The 17,907-nt window shown below is 42.2% G+C and overlaps 1 protein-coding gene across 3 annotated transcripts in view; it reads left to right on the forward strand.

Moving 5' to 3' along the window:
* SCEL (sciellin) overlaps window positions 1–17,907 on the forward strand; it is a 335,541-nt gene that overhangs the window by 189,943 nt on the left and 127,691 nt on the right. The window contains exon 1 of one of the 3 annotated variants that reach the window (XM_061133263.1): window positions 17,762–17,808. The exons of the other annotated variants lie outside the window; for them this stretch is intronic. The gene's annotated coding sequence lies outside the window, so the exon portion shown is untranslated. Of the gene's footprint in view, window positions 1–17,761; window positions 17,809–17,907 lie in introns of those variants that run through there. 3 annotated transcript variants of the gene reach the window in all.

A 17,907-nucleotide genomic window follows, 5' to 3' on the forward strand; every position in this document is an offset into this window, starting at 1 on the left:
ACATACAGATGGCTAACAAACACATGAAAAGATGCTCAACATCACTCATTATTAGAGAAATGCAAATCAAAACCACAATGAGGTACCATTACACGCCAGTCAGGATGGCTGCTATCCAAAAGTCTACAAGCAATAAATGCTGGAGAGGGTGTGGAGAAAAGGGAACCCTCTTACACTGTTGGTGGGAATGCAAACTAGTACAGCCGCTATGGAAAACAGTGTGGAGATTTCTTAAAAAACTGGAAATAGAACTGCCATATGACCCAGCAATCCCACTTCTGGGCATACACACTGAGGAAACCAGATCTGAAAGAGACACGTGCACCCCAATGTTCATCGCAGCACTGTTTATAATAGCCAGGACATGGAAGCAACCTAGATGCCCATCAGCAGATGAATGGATAAGGAAGCTGTGGTACATATACACCATGGAATATTACTCAGCCATTAAAAAGAATTCATTTGAACCAGTCCTAATGAGATGGATGAAGCTGGAGCCCCTTATACAGAGTGAAGTAAGCCAGAAAGATAAAGAACATTACAGCATACTAACACATATATATGGAATTTAGAAAGATGGTAATGATAACCCTATATGCAAAACAGAAAAAGAGACACAGAAATACAGAACAGACTTTTGAACTCTGTGGGAGAAGGCGAGGGTGGGATGTTTCGAGAGGAATCGGGTGGAGAGGGAGGTGGGAGCGGGGATTGGGATGGGGAAGACGTGTAAATCCATGGCTGATTCATATCAATGTATGACAAAACCCACTGAAATGTTGTGAAGTAATTAGCCTCCAACTAATAAAAAAATTAAAAAAAAAAAAAAAAAAGAAATACACACACTAAAATGAAAGGACTTCTCGAGAGCATCATGAAACAACACTCAATGGAAAGTAGAAAGGGCAGCATGTGGTGCAGTGGCAGGAACAGCAGCAAGGAGGAGAGGGTTAAAAACCCCGACTCTGGACCGTGTGTCCTCTGTGAAACTCTCAGGATGTTGTTTAATCTTTCAGGCATCTCAGTTTCTTCATCTGTGAAATGAAGATGATAATTTGTTGCGAGGATGAAATCAGATACAGTGTAAGTGCTTCGATGCTAACCTGACATAGTAAGTGATCAAGAAACATTCTGTCATTTTGAATAGGCTCTGGTTTCATGCGAAATGCCAAGCTATATGAATCACAAGCTGGAATCAAGGTTGTTGGGAGAAATATCAATAACCTCAGATATGCAGATGACACCACTCTGAAGAGATGGGAATACCAGATCACCTCACCTGTCTCATAAGAAGCCTGTATGCAGGACAAGAAGCAACAGTTAAAACCTAAATGGAACAATGGACTGGTACAAAATTGGGAAAGGAGTACGGCAAGGCTGTATATTGTCTCCCTGCTTATTTAACTTCTATGCAGAGTACATCATGCAAAATGCTGGGCTAGATGACTCACAAGCTGGGATCAAGATTGCCAGAAGAAATACCAACAACCTCAGAAATGTAGATGATACCACTCTAATGGCAGACAGTGAAGAGGGACTAAAGAGCCTCTTGATGAGGGTGAAAAAGGAGAGTGAAAGAGCTGTCTTAAAATTCAACATTCAGAAAACTAAGATCATAACATCCAGTCCCATCACTTCATGGCAAATAGAAGGGGAAAAGTGAAAGCAGTGACAGACCTTCTTTTCTTGGGCTCTAAAATCACTGTGGGCAGTGACTGCAGCCGTGAAATTAAAAGATGCTCATTGGAAGGAAAGCTATGACAAACCAGACATTGTATTAAAAAGCAGAGACATTACTCTGCTGACAAAGGTCTGCATAGTCAAAACTATGGTTTTTCCAGTACTCATGTACAGATGTGAGAGTTGGACCATAAAGAAGGCTGAACCCCGAAGAACTGATGCTTTTGAATTATGGTGTTGGAGAAGATCCTTGTAAGTCCTTTGGACTGCAGGGAGATCAAAGCAGTCAATCCTAAAGGAAATCAACCCTGAATATCCATTGGAAAGACTGATGCTGAAGCTGAAGCTCCAATACCTTGGGCACCTGATGGGAAAGTCCAACAGTTTGGAAAAGACCCTGATGCTGGGAAAGATTGAAGGCAAAGGAGAAGGAGGACGACAGAGGATGAGATGGTTGGATGGCATCACCGACTCAATGGACATGAATTTGATCAAATTCTGGGAGATAGTGGAGCACAGAAGAGCCTGTTGTGCTGCAGTCCATGGGGTCTCAAAGAGTTGGACACAACTTAGCGACTGAACAACAATGACAACCAGTTTCATGTCCACGTAAAAGAAGTTGTTGGGTCCTTGGCAAGTCAGCTAATCATTCATAATCTCAGTATCCCTGTCTTGAAAATGAATTTTTGTTGGTTTTTTTTCTCATTTAGCATTTCTCCCTCCACAGGGAGAGGAGGAAAAGAAAACCCCTGCTTTCCCCATAGTGCTGGCTAGCAGAGAGCAGAGAGGGACCCAGCTCAGACACTTCTGGCTGCTGTGGACCATTCTGCGCATGCCCAGTTCCTTGGCCATGTTGTCTATGGCTGCTTTCTGCTGCCAGGGCAGAGCTGAGTTTTTGGATATGGCCTACAAAGCTTATGTATTTACTATCTGGCCCTTTAATTTAAAAAAAAGATGGCTGACCTCTGGCCACAGACATTGAGCAATAAGGAGGGCTGATTCTGAGTTGTGCTGGTTACATTAACAGTAAAAGTTGTCGTAGCGTTTTTATTCTGTTTGCTGATTTCCGATCAGACTGTGTCTCTTTCTGTGCTCACAGCCAAGCAGTATCATAGTCTATTTGCTAATATAGGGTTTGTGAACCAGAATCTTCTTGGTTTCTTGGAAATTTCCCGTGATTGAGAAGAAATGTTTTATAAAATGTACTTTTTTTGGTTAACTGTCATAATTTAAATGGATAATAACTTTGGAATCATAGGTCAGTAAATTGTGTCTTTTTCATGTAAGAGTGCATTTAATCAAGCCTTTAGATTATTTTTTAGCCTGCCTTGGGAATTTGGTTGGTTTTTGAGTTAAAAATTCTCTCACTGTCTTTACTCTTCTTTGGCTATTAGTAGAACTGATAAAAGTCCAGATTTGTTTTTATGGAAAAAATGTAAATGAATACACATTTGTGTATTTTTTTCTTCCTGAAATAACCAAACATGAAGTACAGAAAATTGAAAATAATAAATTATGTTGGTTTTAAGCCACTAAACTTGTGGTAATTTGTTATACCAGCAATAGGAAACTAATACTATTGTGAATTATTGGAGGAAAGATAAAATAGATTTCAAAAAAGAAATGAAACTCTACCGTGAAAGATAAAGGATAGATACTGAGGAAAGAGAACAATGGGGACAAAAAGAAGGAAGTACCCAGCCCACCAAATACAAGAGCAAGTTGTCATCTCAGAGAAGGGAATCTCAGAATCCTGCAGGGAACACCGCACAGATCAGAAAACTGAGACGAGAAGAGCCCAATGACCAGCCCCTGGCCACACACACATAGCTGTTAGCAGAGGCCGCCTGACACCTGTCATTGTGTTCTTTAACGCTGGCCACACTGCCTTCACTGTTGAAGTCTCCTAGAAGGGTGTGTGGTGTGCTGCGTACACCTCGTTTATCATATAATGTGCTAAAGCCCTGTAACGGAGGCATATAGAGCTCCATTGGAGCAGAGAGAATGAGAGCGCCTGCCTGCACCTGGGGAGTGGGACAGTAGGAAAGTCCTCACAGAGCATGTTAGGTGTTCACTGGGCCATTAAAGATGAGTAGGGCTTCCCAGGTAGTGCTAACAATAAAGAGCCTGCCCGCCAACGCAGGAGATGCAAGAGACGCAGGTTCAGTCCCCAGGTCAGGTAGATCCCCTGGAGGAGGACGTGACAACCCACTCCAGTATTCTTGCCTGGAGAATCCCATGGAGAGAGGAGCCTGGCAGGCTATAGTCCACCGGGTCACAAAGAGTCAGACATGACTGAAGCAGCTTAGCACACATGCATGTAAAGATAAATAAGACATTACCCTTTGCACGAGAGGGAAGGATATTTCAGGTCACAGGAATAGCATAAGGAAAATATTAAGGGCCTGAAACATGCAGTATGTTTGGGCAATTGCAAGGACTTCGATGAGGTTAGAACTTAGGATGCATGGGGGCAAGTGGTGGAAGCGGAGCCTGGAGGAGTTGAAAGTTACTTTAAAAATGCGTCTAGACCAGCTTTCTGCTTGTGCCCTCAGCCCGGAACTATGTGGTATTTCAAAGTGGCTAGTGCAACTGAAGAACTGAATTTTACATTGTATCTAATTTGATTCATTCTTATATAAGTTTTAATTTATTCATTATTTATTTTTGTCTGTGCTGAGTCTTGGTGGCTGTGTGAGCTTTTCTCTAGTTGTGGTGAGCAGGGGCTACTCTCTAGTTGCAGAGCGTGGGCTTCTTACTGTGATGGCTTCTCTTATTGCAGAGCAGACTCTAGGGCACGCAGGCTTCAGTAGTTGAGGCTCCCAGACTCTGGAGCACAGGCTCAATAGTTGTAGCCATGAGCTTAGTTGCTCCGCAGGGTGTGGGATCTTCCTGGATCAGAGATCGAACTCATGTCTCCTGCATTGGCAGGCTGAGCCATCAGGGAAATCCTGATTTAATTAATTTAAATTTAAATAACCACACATGGCTAGGGGCTGCTGCCTCAGAATCTGAGGTACTGATTCAAGTTATGGGGCATGGGGAACTTATGATGGGTTTGAAGCTGGGCAGGGACATAGTTGCATCTGTTTTGGAAAAGTAATGTTAAGCAGTGATGTGTCTTTACTGGGGAGAAGTTCTGACTTGCTGTGTGCCCTGCCTGGAGCCCACTTCTGAATAGTTGCAAGGCCTAGGGGAGCAGTGCCCTGTCCCATGCAGTGCTGTTGCCTCGGTCACAGCTGATTGAGATGGAGTAGGTGTCTGTGCAAGGTTGTCTTTGTCTGGCTCACCAGAAGCCTGGGGGGTTGGTGGGGGTGGCCTGATGCAAGAGCTCTACCTATAGGAACCCAGCATGGCCTGGTGGCTGACCAATGCAAGCAGCTTTCTCTCAGAAGATTTAAGCTGATCCATGCAGGGACTGTGATAAATTGGTGACATGGTAGAACAAAGAAGCTGGAAGAGAATCAGAGTCATGGTAAGGAGACTCAGAGAATTGCTATTGGGTGCCCAGAGTTGCACTGGACAGCCACTGTTGCTTTGCAAGTTATCCAATAGAGAATATTATATAATTTCTAAAAAAGGCTGCTGACACTCTCTCCTGTCTTCCTTACAGTCCCCTGAATCTTTATACTGAATGTCCTGTGTTGTGAGAATTAGTTTCAGCGGGCCTGGAATTAACCTGATGATTCTACTAAAATAATAAATAAACATGCACAGCCCTGATCTGAATCATACTGATTAATAGCATTGCTTTGTAACTTGTGCCCTGAGAATTTCAGGGTGGTTTGAACCAGCTAATTGGCATTATTTACTGATAACAGTGAGACTGAGGACTATTCCTGGTGAGACTCTGGAACCCCTAGTCACATAGCAGGAATACTCTACGTGACTCGCAACATGTAAGAAATTCCAGCAGAGACTCCATTTGGGTGATTCATTCACGTGTCAGCGGTTCTGGATACGAGAAAGTAATCCTACAAAGACCCTTTCAGAGGGAGGACAGCTGAACCCACAAGTAACATTTCTGACCCTTTAATGAGACAGTCTTTAGCTGTGAGACTTGTCCGTACTGTGTTGCTACACTGCATCTTTTTCTTATAATGAACTGTAGATTTCTAAGTGTCATCATTTTGGGTACTATGGCTCTTCCCAGAGTTGATCTTGTTCTCTACTACCTGAAAAAGGCTGACGACCTCAGCTGGCATGTTTGAACAAGGAAGAAGCCAGTTATCAGGTGATGGAAGTAGTGTTCCTTCCCGATGATGAGGTTTCCAATCAAAACAGGGGGACAAGAGTACAGAAGAAGGGGAAGGTTGGACTGAATTAAGGGGTAGACTTGACAGTGATGGGTCAGTCACCATTTAATTGGACAAAGATATGAAATGGGCTTCCCAGGTGGTGCTAGTGGTAAAGAACCTGCCTGCCAATGCAGGAGATGCAAACGGGTTCTATCCCTGGGTTAGGAAGATCCCCTGGAGAAGGAAATGGCAACCCACTCCAGTATTCTTGCCTGGAGAATCCCATGGACAGAGGAGCCTGGCGGACTACAGTCCATGAGGTCTCAAAGACACTTGCCTGAAGCTACTTAACATGCATACATGTAATGGAGAGAGGGAAGGAGGAGGCAATGACAATGAAGGTTTCAACCGTGGGCAATAAGGGCAGCTATGTTAATATGATTTGAGCAATCTCTATAAGATGCAGAGAAATCTCTTTTTTTAAGAGAGTAGTGAAAGTTGTAACCTGTAGGTGAGTTGAAGAACCAATAATATAGCCTATAGTTGAGCCTATTATATAGTCTATAGCCTATACTCTAGCCAGAGATAGAAAAATTTGATTAGAAAATCAGATATAGAAAACAGATAAACCAGATGTTTGGCAAACAGTGAATATACCTTGTATATGTCCTTTTATGGGGTCGCAGTCCAGGGGGTCGCAAAGAGTCTGACATGACTGGGCAACTGAACAACAACAATAACAACAACAATGTCCTTTTACTGTTGTGATTATGACTCCTTCATTCAGTCCACAATCCTGAGTGCTACTATGTGTCAAAACTATGCTACATGCTTAGAATAAGCTAAATCTACAGGCCTGGCCTCTGATCGCAAGGGGCTGCTTGATGTCATACCATGAAACATTTGGCTATGGAGAGACTAATGTAAAGTGGGAAACTGTGAATTGAAGAAAATAAAAAATGATGACCGTGAAATTATGAAATAACAATCTGGGTTTTTAAGTAAGGCTGTTTGCATAAAGATATTCACATAAGAATGCTAAAATCTTGATAAATTGTTGCAAGATTTTGGAGCAGTTAGAATAATCAATGATCACTCCATGCTGACTCTGTTACTTTGGTAAAGTGATAAAAGCAGGTCTGCTCCAAATCTCACTCTTGGCCATGAGGAACTGAATTTGCTGGGCTGCAGAATAGCTGATTCTGGTGGGTATAGCAACAAGAAGAAAGTCAGCAAAGCTTTCAGTTGGGGTTTCTCCACTTTGACACTATTGAGGTGAGTTTGGTGGCAAGCCCTGCTTACCCCATTACATCTCTGCTTCTAGTCTCTCATTAATTAAACCAGCCATGCCTCAGATTGCCAAACTCCAAACTATAAGGAAAATCATAAGCAAAATCTGGAAACATTAAGAAGAAAATCCAGGATGAGGGAATGGATGAATGGTTCATTTCCCTCTCAGCCACTTGAACTTCAAAACTGAGTGTCAACAATGTCTTCTAAGTCCAGGTGGAATTCTTTAGTCTCTTCACTATATGACACCCTTAAAATTGCTCTGTATTACTTTATCTTGATGTATTACAATTACTTAATTCAATGTCTATCTCCCCAAACATGGAGAGCACCTGGAGACCAATCACCAGGTCTCATTAATTTTTCTGTCCACTGGGACTGAAACCAGTGGTATGTGTGTGTGCATGTGCTAAATCGCTTTAGTCGTGTCCTACTCTTTGTGACCCCATGGACTGTAGCCAGCCAGGCTCGTCTGTCCATGGGATTCTCCAAGAAAGAATACTGGAGTGGGTTGCCATGCCCTCCTCCAGGGATCTTCCCAACCCAGGGATCAATCCCGCATCTCTTAGGTCTCTGCCCTGGCAGACAGGTTCTTTACCACTAATGCCACCTAGGAAGCCCCCTAGCTACTTAATATTTGCTAAATGAGCAAGTGACTGAAGAAGACAGATATGAATAAAAGAATAAATTGGTAAACCCATTCCTGAGGGCAATTTGGTGATATTTTTCTACCAAATTTAAAATATATAAACCCTTGAATCCAGCAATTACATCTCTAAGAACTTATCTGACAAAGACACACATGTATGAAATATCTATGTGCAGTACTATTCACACAGCATAGTTAGCAGAAGCTTAGAAATAGTAGAAATGTCCATTAATCGTGGATTGATGAAATACATTATGGAATATCCATAGTATGGAATGCCAGGCAGCTATGAAAACACAATGTGGAAAGATATTCAGGATTTAATGTTAAAGGAAAGAAAACTCAGAATAGTATAACATGTAAACATTTGTATAAAAATGGAGGAAATATCTTTATCTTACATTTGTTTGTAAAAAACGTCTCTGGGAGGACCCAGAAGAAACTAATAACTACCATTTTTAGAGGCTGAGGTTTGGAGGGAGAGAGACCTCTCATTGTTTTCTTTCTTACACTTTTAATTTCTGAGAAAAACGTAGATATATGAGTACTTCAAAATATTGTGTAAATAATTTTTTAAAAAGAAAACTGTATAAGGATGGTTATAGCAATTTTATTCATTATTGCCCAAACTTCAGAGTGGCCAAGCTTCCCATTACTAGGTGAATGACAAAATAAACTATGGTACCACCAGACAATAGAACAATATTCAGGATTAAAAAGGAGTGAGCTATCAAGGCATGAAAAGACAAGGAGGAACTTTAAATGCATATTACTAAGTGAAAGGAGCCAATCTGAAAAGGCTACATACTGAGTCGTTCCAACTATATGACGTTTTTTAAAAGGCAAAACCACATAGACAGTGAAAGGGTCAGTGATTTCCAGGTATTGGGGGGAAGGAGGGATGATTAAGTTGAGAACAGAGGAATTTTGGAATAGTGAAATTATTCTGTATTATACTGTAGTGGTAGATACGTCATTATATACTGTGCTTAGTTGATCAGTCATGTCCGACTCTTTGTGACCCCATGGACTGTAGCCCACTAGGCTCCTCTGTCCATGGGGATTCTCCAGGCAAGAATACTAGAGTGGGTTTCCATGCCCTCCTCCAGGGGATCTTGCTGACCCAGAGTTCGAACCTAGGTCTCCCACATTGCAGGCAGATTCTTTACCAGTTGAGCTATCAGGGAAGCCCCAAAATACTGGAATGGGTAGCCTATCCCTTCTCCAGAGGATCTTCCTGACCCAGGAATTGAACCAGGGTCTCGTGCATTGCAGGCAGATTCTTTACCAGTTGAGCTGTCAGGGAAACCCACATTTCATTATATATTCATCAAAACCAATAAAAAAAATTCAGCATCAAGATACATATTAGGAACTTTGATGAGGATGATTATGTCAGTATAGGTTCTTTGACTGTAACCAGTTTAACACACTATGGGAGATGCTGATAAACAGGGGAAGCTATGCATGTAGGAGGATGGGGTGTATGGGTTTTCTCTGTACCTTCCTCCCAATTTTGCTGTGACCCCAAACTGCTCTATATGTACTCTATTTCAAAGGAAAAAAGAAAACTATTGGGTTAAATTTACACCATCGTTAAAGGATCTAGACCCTGTAACAACTGCTGGCCATTCTTCTGACTGATTATTTTTATCTAACACATGTGGGCTGTGGTTTCTTATTTTTGATGCTATAAGTGGCTATATGCATATATGTGTGCGTGGTTAAGTCGCTTCAGTCATGTCCAACTCTTTGCCACCCCATGGACTGTAGCCCACCAAGCTCCTCTGTCCATGGGCTTCTCCTGTCAAGAATACTGGAGTGGGTTGCCATGCCTTCCTTCAGGGGATCTTCCTGACCCACGGATTGAACCTGCATCTCTTATGTCTCCTGCATTGGCAGGCAGGTTCTGTACCAGTAGCACCACCTGGGAGGTCCATACATGTGCATTTACTGATAAAAGCCATTGTTCTTTACTGTCACCTATTATTCTGGGCTCAGACCTGATGTCAATGTAGCTCAACCTATAATCCAGCCACGATCTCTTGGGTAAAGTGCCCATCTCGTTTCTTGCACTTTGGGGAGACAGTGGACCTGCAAACCCAAGAATGTGGCTCTGCAGTCAGCCTGTCTAGACTGGAATTCTAGACATGTCTAACTCCCAACTGTGTGATCTTAGGCTTCCGTTTTCTGCTATCACCTAACCATAGTTCCTATGGTTCCTATGGTGTAAGGTTTTTGTGAGGTTTAAATGAAATAATAATATATGTAAAGAATCAAGCAGTTAGAACTGGGCATGGAACAACAGACTGTGTGTATAAGTTAAATAAGCAGGGTGACAATATACAGCCTTGACGTACTCCGTCACCCTGCTTATTTAACTTATACACAGACTATATCATGCGAAATGCTGGGCTGGATGAAGCACAAGCTGGAATCAAGATTGTTGGGAGAAATATCAATAACCTCAGATACACAGATGACACCACCCTCATGGCAGAAAGCAAAGAAGAATTAAAGAGCCTCTTGATGAAAGTAAAAGACGAAAGTGAAAATTTTGTCTTAAAACTCAACATTCAGAAAACTAAGATCATGGCATCTAGTCCCATCACTTCATGGCAAATAGATGGGGAAACAATGGAAACAGTGAGAGGTTTTGTTTTTTTGGACTCCAAAATCACTGCAGATGGTGACTGCAGCCATGAAATTAAAAGATGCTCGCTCCTTGAAAGAAAAGCTATGACCAAACTAGACAGCATTTTAAAAAGCAGAGACATTACTTTGTCAACAAAGGTCCACCTAGTCAAAGCTATGGTTTCTCCAGTAGTCATGTATGGATATAAGAGTTGGACTATAAAGAAAGCTGAGTGCCGAAGAATTGATGCTTTTGAGCTGTGGTGTCAGAGAAGACTCTTGAGAATCCCTTAGACTGCAAGGAGATCCAACCAGTCAATCCTAAAGGAAATCAGTCCTGAATAGAAGAACTGATGCTGAAGCTGAAACTCCAATACTTTGGCCAACTGCTGTGAAGAACCGACTCCTGAAAAAGGCTCTGATGCTGGGAAAGATTGAAGGCAGGAGGAGAAGGGGATGACAGAGGATGAGATGGTTGAATGGCATCACCGACTCAATGGACATGAATTTCAGCAAGCTTCAGGAGTTGGTGATGGACAGGGAATCCTGGCATGCTGCAGTCCATGGGGTCGCAAAGAGCTGGACACGACTGAGCGACTGAACTGAGCTGAACTGAAAGCACTAAGCAATGACTGGGACATATTTAAACTATTGTTGTTGCTGTTATTTTTATCATCATCATTATAATCATCATTTACCTTGCCTTATCTCTGCTGGTTTCTTTGGGTAAGGGTAGTTGCCTGTTTGGAGAATTAAGAGGAGTCAGAAAGTTTCAGGAACTCAGGGCTGAGCCCTTTTGGGTCCTCCCGGTGTTGTGTGTTAAGCGCAGGCATGGATTTGTGATTAAATAAACCTGGTCTCTTCACTGCACCCTGTCCGGGTGGTAAAGAGATTGATGTCATCCTAATCCTCGCACTAAGAAAGACATGGAGCTGAGAGTGAAGTGACTGTCCACAGTGAGCAGTGGGTCTGCACGGGTGATGGCGCCCAGGCTCCCACGGGGTCTCTGCTGGGCTCTCCGAGGTGGGTATGTATCATGCTGGCACTACCAGTGCCTATTGAGCAATGTACTTGCTCTTGCAACACTGGCAGTAAGGCAGTAATTCATTAATTCTGGCATCTGTCTACTCCCAGCCCAAGAGAAATTGGCACTGTAATTATCACTCTAATGATACCGCTTTTGTTGCAACATGTACATAACATTTCTTTTCTCCATCTGGGAGGAAAGTGGGAAGCCCTCTATCTTTCAACCTCTCAGAGTCCCTGCATGACAGATGTGAGAGCTTTGAGTTGCTGACTTGTTCGGTTTATATTTTTCTTTTGCATTTTCAGCATCACTTTTTGAATCTCTCTGGGATGAGAAGGTATCTTAGTCTGTTCAGGTGGCTAAAACAAAATTACACAGACCTGGTAGTTTAGAAACAACAGGAATTTGATTCTTCCAGGAGGCTGGGAAGTCTGAGATTAGGCTGCCAGCATGGTGGGGTGAGGCCACTCTTCATGGTTCATAGCCTCCATATTCTTAATGTGTCCTTAGTGCTGGGAAGGGCTAGAAAGCTCTAGGGAGTGGGATCTCTTTTATAAGAACAATGATCCCATTCATGAAGGCTCCACCCTCATGACCTAAGCACCTCCCAAATGCTCCATCTCCCAGCACCATCATCTTTGCAGGTTAGGATTTCACATATGAGTTTTGAGAGGACATAAACATTCAGACCAGGAGGAGGTGAGGATTTTTCATAGCAATTCTTTTTTTTTTTTTATTTTAAACGTTTAAATTAGTATTGAGGGTATAGTCAATTAACTGTATTATACAACATTGCTCATTATTCAGTTCAGTTCAGTTCAGTTCAGTCGCTCAGTCGTGTCCAAGTCTTTGCGACCCCATGAATCACAGCACGCCAGGCCTCCCTGTCCATCACAAACTCCTGGAGTTTACTCAAACTCATGCCCATCGAGTCGGTGATGCCATCCAGCCATCTCATCCTCTGTCATCCCCTTCTCCTCCTGCCCCCAATCCCTCCCAGCATCAGGGTCTTTTCCAATGAGTCAACTCTTCGCATGAGGTGGCCAAAGTGTTGGAGTTTCAGCTTCAGCATCAGTCCTTCCAATGAACACCCAGGACTGATCTCCTTTAGGATGGACTGGTTGGATCTCCTTGCAGTCCAAGGGACTCTCAAGAGTCTTCCCCAACACCACAGTTCAAAAGCATCAATTTTTCGGCAATCAGCTTTCTTCACAATCCAACTCTCACATCCATACATGACCACTGGAAAAACCATAGCCTTGACTAGACGGACCTTTGTTGGCAAAGTAATGTCTCTGCTTTTTAATATGCTATCTATGTTGGTCATAACTTTCCTTCCAAGGAGTAAGCGTCTTTTAATTTCATGGCTGCAGTCACCATCTGCAGTGATTTTGGAGCCCCCCAAAATAAAGTCAGCCACTGTTTCCACTGGTTCTGTATCTATTTGCCATGAAGTAAAGGGACCAGATGCCATGATCTTAGTTTTCTAAATATTGAGCTTTAAGCCAACTTTTTCACTTTCCTCTTTCACTTTCATCAAGAGGCTCTTTAGTTCTTCACTTTCTGCCATAAGGGTGGTGTCATCTGCCTATCTGAGGTGATTGATATTTCTTCCGGCAATCTTGATTCCAGCTTGTGCTTCCTCTATCCCAGCATTTCTCATGATGTACTCTGCACAGAAGTGAAAGAAGCAGGATGATGATACACAGTATTGACATACTCCTTTTCCTATTTGGAACCTATTTGTTGTTCATGTCCAGTTCTAACTGTTGCTTCCTGACCTGCATACAGGTTTCTCAAGAGGCAGGTCAGGTGGTCTGGTATTCCTATCTCTTTCAGAATTTTCCACAATTTGTTGTGATTCACACAGTCGAAGGCTTTGGAATAGTCAATAAAGCAGAAATAGATGTTTTTCTGGAACTCTCTAGCTTTTTCGATGATCCAGCAGATATTGGCAATTTGATCTCTGGTTCCTCTGCCTTATCTAAAACCATCTCGAACATCTGGAAGTTCTCAGTTCATGTATTGCTGAAGCCTGGCTTGGAGAATTTTGAGCATTACTTTACTAGTATGTGAGATGAGTACAATTGTGAGGTAGTTTGAGCAATCTCTGGGATTGCTTTTCTTTGGGACTGGAACGAAAACTGACCTTTTCCAGTTCTGTGGCCACTGCTGAGTTTTCCAAATTTGCTGGCATATTGAGTGCATTATTAGAGAAATGCAAATCAAAACCACAATGAGATATCACCTTACACCAGTCAGAATGGCCCTCATCAAAAATGCACAAACAATAAATGCTGGAAAGGGTGTGGAGAAAAGGGAACATTCTTGCACTGTCGGTGAGAATGTAAATTGATACAGCCACTATGGAAGACGATATGGAAATTCCTTAAAAAACTAGGAATAAAACCACCACATGACCCAGCAATTCCACTCCTAGGCATATACCCTGAGGAAATCAAAATTGAGAGATACATGTATCCCATTGTTCATTGCAGCACTATTTACAATAGCTAGAACATGGAAGCAACCTGGATGTCCATTGACAGATGAATAGATAAAGAAGTTTTGGTATATATGCACAATGGAATATTACTCAGCCATAGAAAGGAACATATTTGAGCCAGTTCTAATGAGGTGGATGAACCTAGAACCTATTATACAGAGTGAAGTGAGTCAGAAAGAGAAAGATAAATACCATATTCTAACACATATATACGGAATCTAGAAAAATGGTACTGAAGAATTTACTTACAGGGAAACAGTGGAGAAACAGACATAGAGAATAGACTTATGGACTTGGGGAGAGAGGAGGGGAGGGTGAGATGTATGGAAAGAGTAACATGGAAACTTACATCACCATATGTGAAATAGACAGCCAATGGGGCTATGATGTATGGCTTAGGAAACTCAAAACAGGGGATCTGTATCAACCTAGAGGGGTGGAATGGGGAGGGAGATGGGAGGCAGGTTCAAAAGGGAGGGGATATATGTATACCTATGGCGATTCATGTTGAGGTTTGACAGAAAACAACAAAATTCTGTAAAGTAATTATCCTTCAATAAAAATAAATTAATTTAAAAAATTATAGTAGTGTCAAGTGAGCAGCAAAGGGACTCAGCCATACATATACATGTATCCATTCTCCCCCAAACCCCTGTCCCATTCAGGCTGGCACATAACATTAGCAATTCTTAAATGAATGTATGCTAAGTTTTTAAAACAATGCCTGGCACATGAACAGTGTTATATAAGTATTTGTTACTTTCCTTATAAAGTAGTAATAAGTGTTCATTTTTTGGCTCTTTGTTTCACTGGAATACAACACGTAGAAAAAGCACTGTCCTGTTTCAGGCAATAGGTTCAGCAAACATTCCCCCATCTGAGACCTGTGGCGGCCACTGCTAATCAATCGTGGCTCTCCCCATGTGGGGCTTCCCAGCTGGTGCTAGTGGTAAAGGATCCGCCTGCCAATGCAGGAGACAAGGGTTGCAGGTTCAATCCCTGGGTCGGGAAGATCCCCTGGAGGAGGAAATGGCAACCCACTCCAGTATTCTTGCCTGGAGAATCCCATGGACAGAGGAGCCTGGTGGGTTACAGCCCATGGGGTCACAAAGAGTCAGGCACTACTGGGCACGCCACAAAGGAGTCTTCTATGTAAGTTCAAAGTCACCTTACAAACCTCGTTGTGTCGCCCCAGGCAGCCAGTGCCAAGCAGTCGACATTGGCAACCTGGATAAAACATTTGCCATCCCAGCCTAGGAGCTTACGTTCTAGAGGCCTCAAGAACTCTGCCTCTCACAGTGAACTAGGCGTGGTAAAGCTGAGTTATTCTAAGCATGTTTGAAGCTCCCCAAAGCCTGAGTGAAACTAAGGCTAAACCTATTTGACCTCCTCCACGCCTGGGCACATTCTTGATGACATCTTTGAACTTTGAGATTCTTAATTTTCAGCAGTCTTTTGCCTGAATGTCTGTTCAGCAATGAGGAAGTCTGAATTTTGCCCAAGTGTTTAGAATTAGCCCTTTTTTGAATCAAAGACTTAGTTCTAAATGGAAAGACACGGATGTGACTTAGTAGTATAGGTTCTAGTATGTAAAATAAAAGAATAATAAAGTAATAATTAACCAATTTTAATAATAAAAATCCTCAACTCCATGCAGAAATGATTGTTTGGAAGCTCAAAATCTTTAATGTATCTTGGGCGGTATATTTTACTTCATTGCAAAGTAGAAAATTAATTTTCTGTTTCTATATTCTACAAAGGATGAAAACATACATTTAAGCATTCTGTAACATATTACTTGTCCCTACAAGCTAACTCTGAAACTGTTTTAGCCCTTCATTCAGCTAAATGAATACTGAATGGTCCTGAATATAATATTTCTAAAATACTTATTTTTTGAGATGAGCCAAGTCACATCTCGGTTTTTCAACTTTCTCATCTGTAATATTAATATCCAAACCTCAATCTAACCAATACTTATGAGCCTCACAGAAATTTAAAATATATTTCTAAAATGACTTTCAGATATAAAATTCTATGAAAGCACTGAATAAACATGTATATATATACATATATGTATGTGTATCTATCTATCTATCTATCTGTCTATCTATCTATCTATCTCAAGTCAAAGTGTTAGTCGCTCAGTCGTGTCCAACTCTTTACGGCCCCATGGACTGTAGCCCAGCAGGCTCCTCTGTCCATGGGGATTCTCCAGGCAAGAATACTGGAGTGGGTAGCCATTTCCTTCTCCAGGGGATCTTCCCGACCTAGGGATCAAACCTGGGTTGCAGGCAGATTCTTTACCACCTGAACCACCAGGGAATATAGATATACATATATACATTGGAAAAGGAAATGGCAACCCTCTCTAGTATTCCTGCCTGGAGAATCCCACGTACAGAGGAGCCTAGGGGGCTACAGTCCATGGGGTCCCAGGAGTCAGACACAACTTACCGACTAAACCACCACCACCACCTTTAGAGAACCTTTAGAGAACATTTTCCATTTGATTTTATTTTATTTTTTTTAATTTTTGGCTCAGCCACACGGCATGTAAGATTTCAGCTCCATGGCTAGGGACCGAATCCCTGTCCCCTGCATTGGAAGCATGGAGTTTCAACCATTGGATGGCCAGGGAAGTCCTTGTTTTCCATTTTAAATGTTCAAATCCTCAACCCAGAATAAGGGCACATTAAGATAGAGATGTCCCAGTCCATAATGACTGCATCCTGCAATTGCCTGAACCTTCTAATGGGAATGCTTCTATATCTTCTTATAGTCACTTCTATGACTGTAGCTCCCCTGGACTGTGGTTTTTCAGGAGCTGTCTTGAAATGGGGAGGATTTGGTTAATTACTGGTGTGGCAGATGAATAGAGATGACCCAGGAAATTCTAATGACTCCTTCCTCTCAGCAGTGTTCCAGATTCACTAAGCTTCTTTAAAGACTCCTGGCTGTCACGGAAGGTACATTTCAGAACCTGTAATAGGAGTCCCCACCTAGTGTGGCTCCTCTTTAGCATTCCTTGCTCTCCAAGCAGGTGTCTACTGCTGCTCTCAGATGAGAAAGAAGTTTCCAGGATGCTTTTCACATTTTTATAGGTGGTGAAATCACAAAACGATCAGAATTCTTACTTTTACTTCAGGATGTATTTTTCCTCTGATCGTTTTACCAAAATTCCTATGTGCAGAATTTGTGTAACAGATTCCTTTCCTATTTCCTGATCTTGGACTTCCAAAGGACTTTTTCTCTCCTAAGGATCTTGATTCCAACCAGCAGTGCATTTCCTGTGTGTGTATCTGGGCCCCAGTCTTCCAGGCACCATGGGCAGAGAAGAGATCCCTCCCAGTTCAAGTTTTGTGTTTTGTTTTTTAAGAGAGAATCCAAAATAGGTTGGATACAAAGGCACCTGGTCAGGGTAGAGTTGTATGTACTGTTGATGCCAATTAAAAGGGTGATAACAGAAGTACATATTTTTGGTCTACCAAGGCCATAAATTGCAGAAAGAATTCACCAGACAGACAGCAGGTCGGTGAGTGAGCTGGTTTAATTGAATTGGTATTTGTACAAGGTGACACCCTCTCTCATACCACCCACCCCCTCCCTGGGTGACTCAGCCACTGAAGGAGAAGCCTCTGAACTCTTCATTAACGCAGGCAGGCGGAGGTGGAAACTGCTTTCAGTAAACCCCACGTACTCATTCGGAGTCTCAGCCGGATCACCTGGGGGAAATCACTGCAGGTTGTTTAGATAGAAAGTCCCGGTTTTCTGCCCAAGACAGGTAAGTTGAATTATATTTGCAAAGGTAAAAATATCTGCTTTATTGTGTCACTTTCTCTGTTTCCTTTGCAAGTGGTTAAAATTAGAACTTACTCTCTTA

The sequence above is a fragment of the Dama dama genome, chromosome 30 (genome assembly GCF_033118175.1).
Source record: "Dama dama isolate Ldn47 chromosome 30, ASM3311817v1, whole genome shotgun sequence".
NCBI lineage: Eukaryota > Metazoa > Chordata > Mammalia > Artiodactyla > Cervidae > Dama > Dama dama.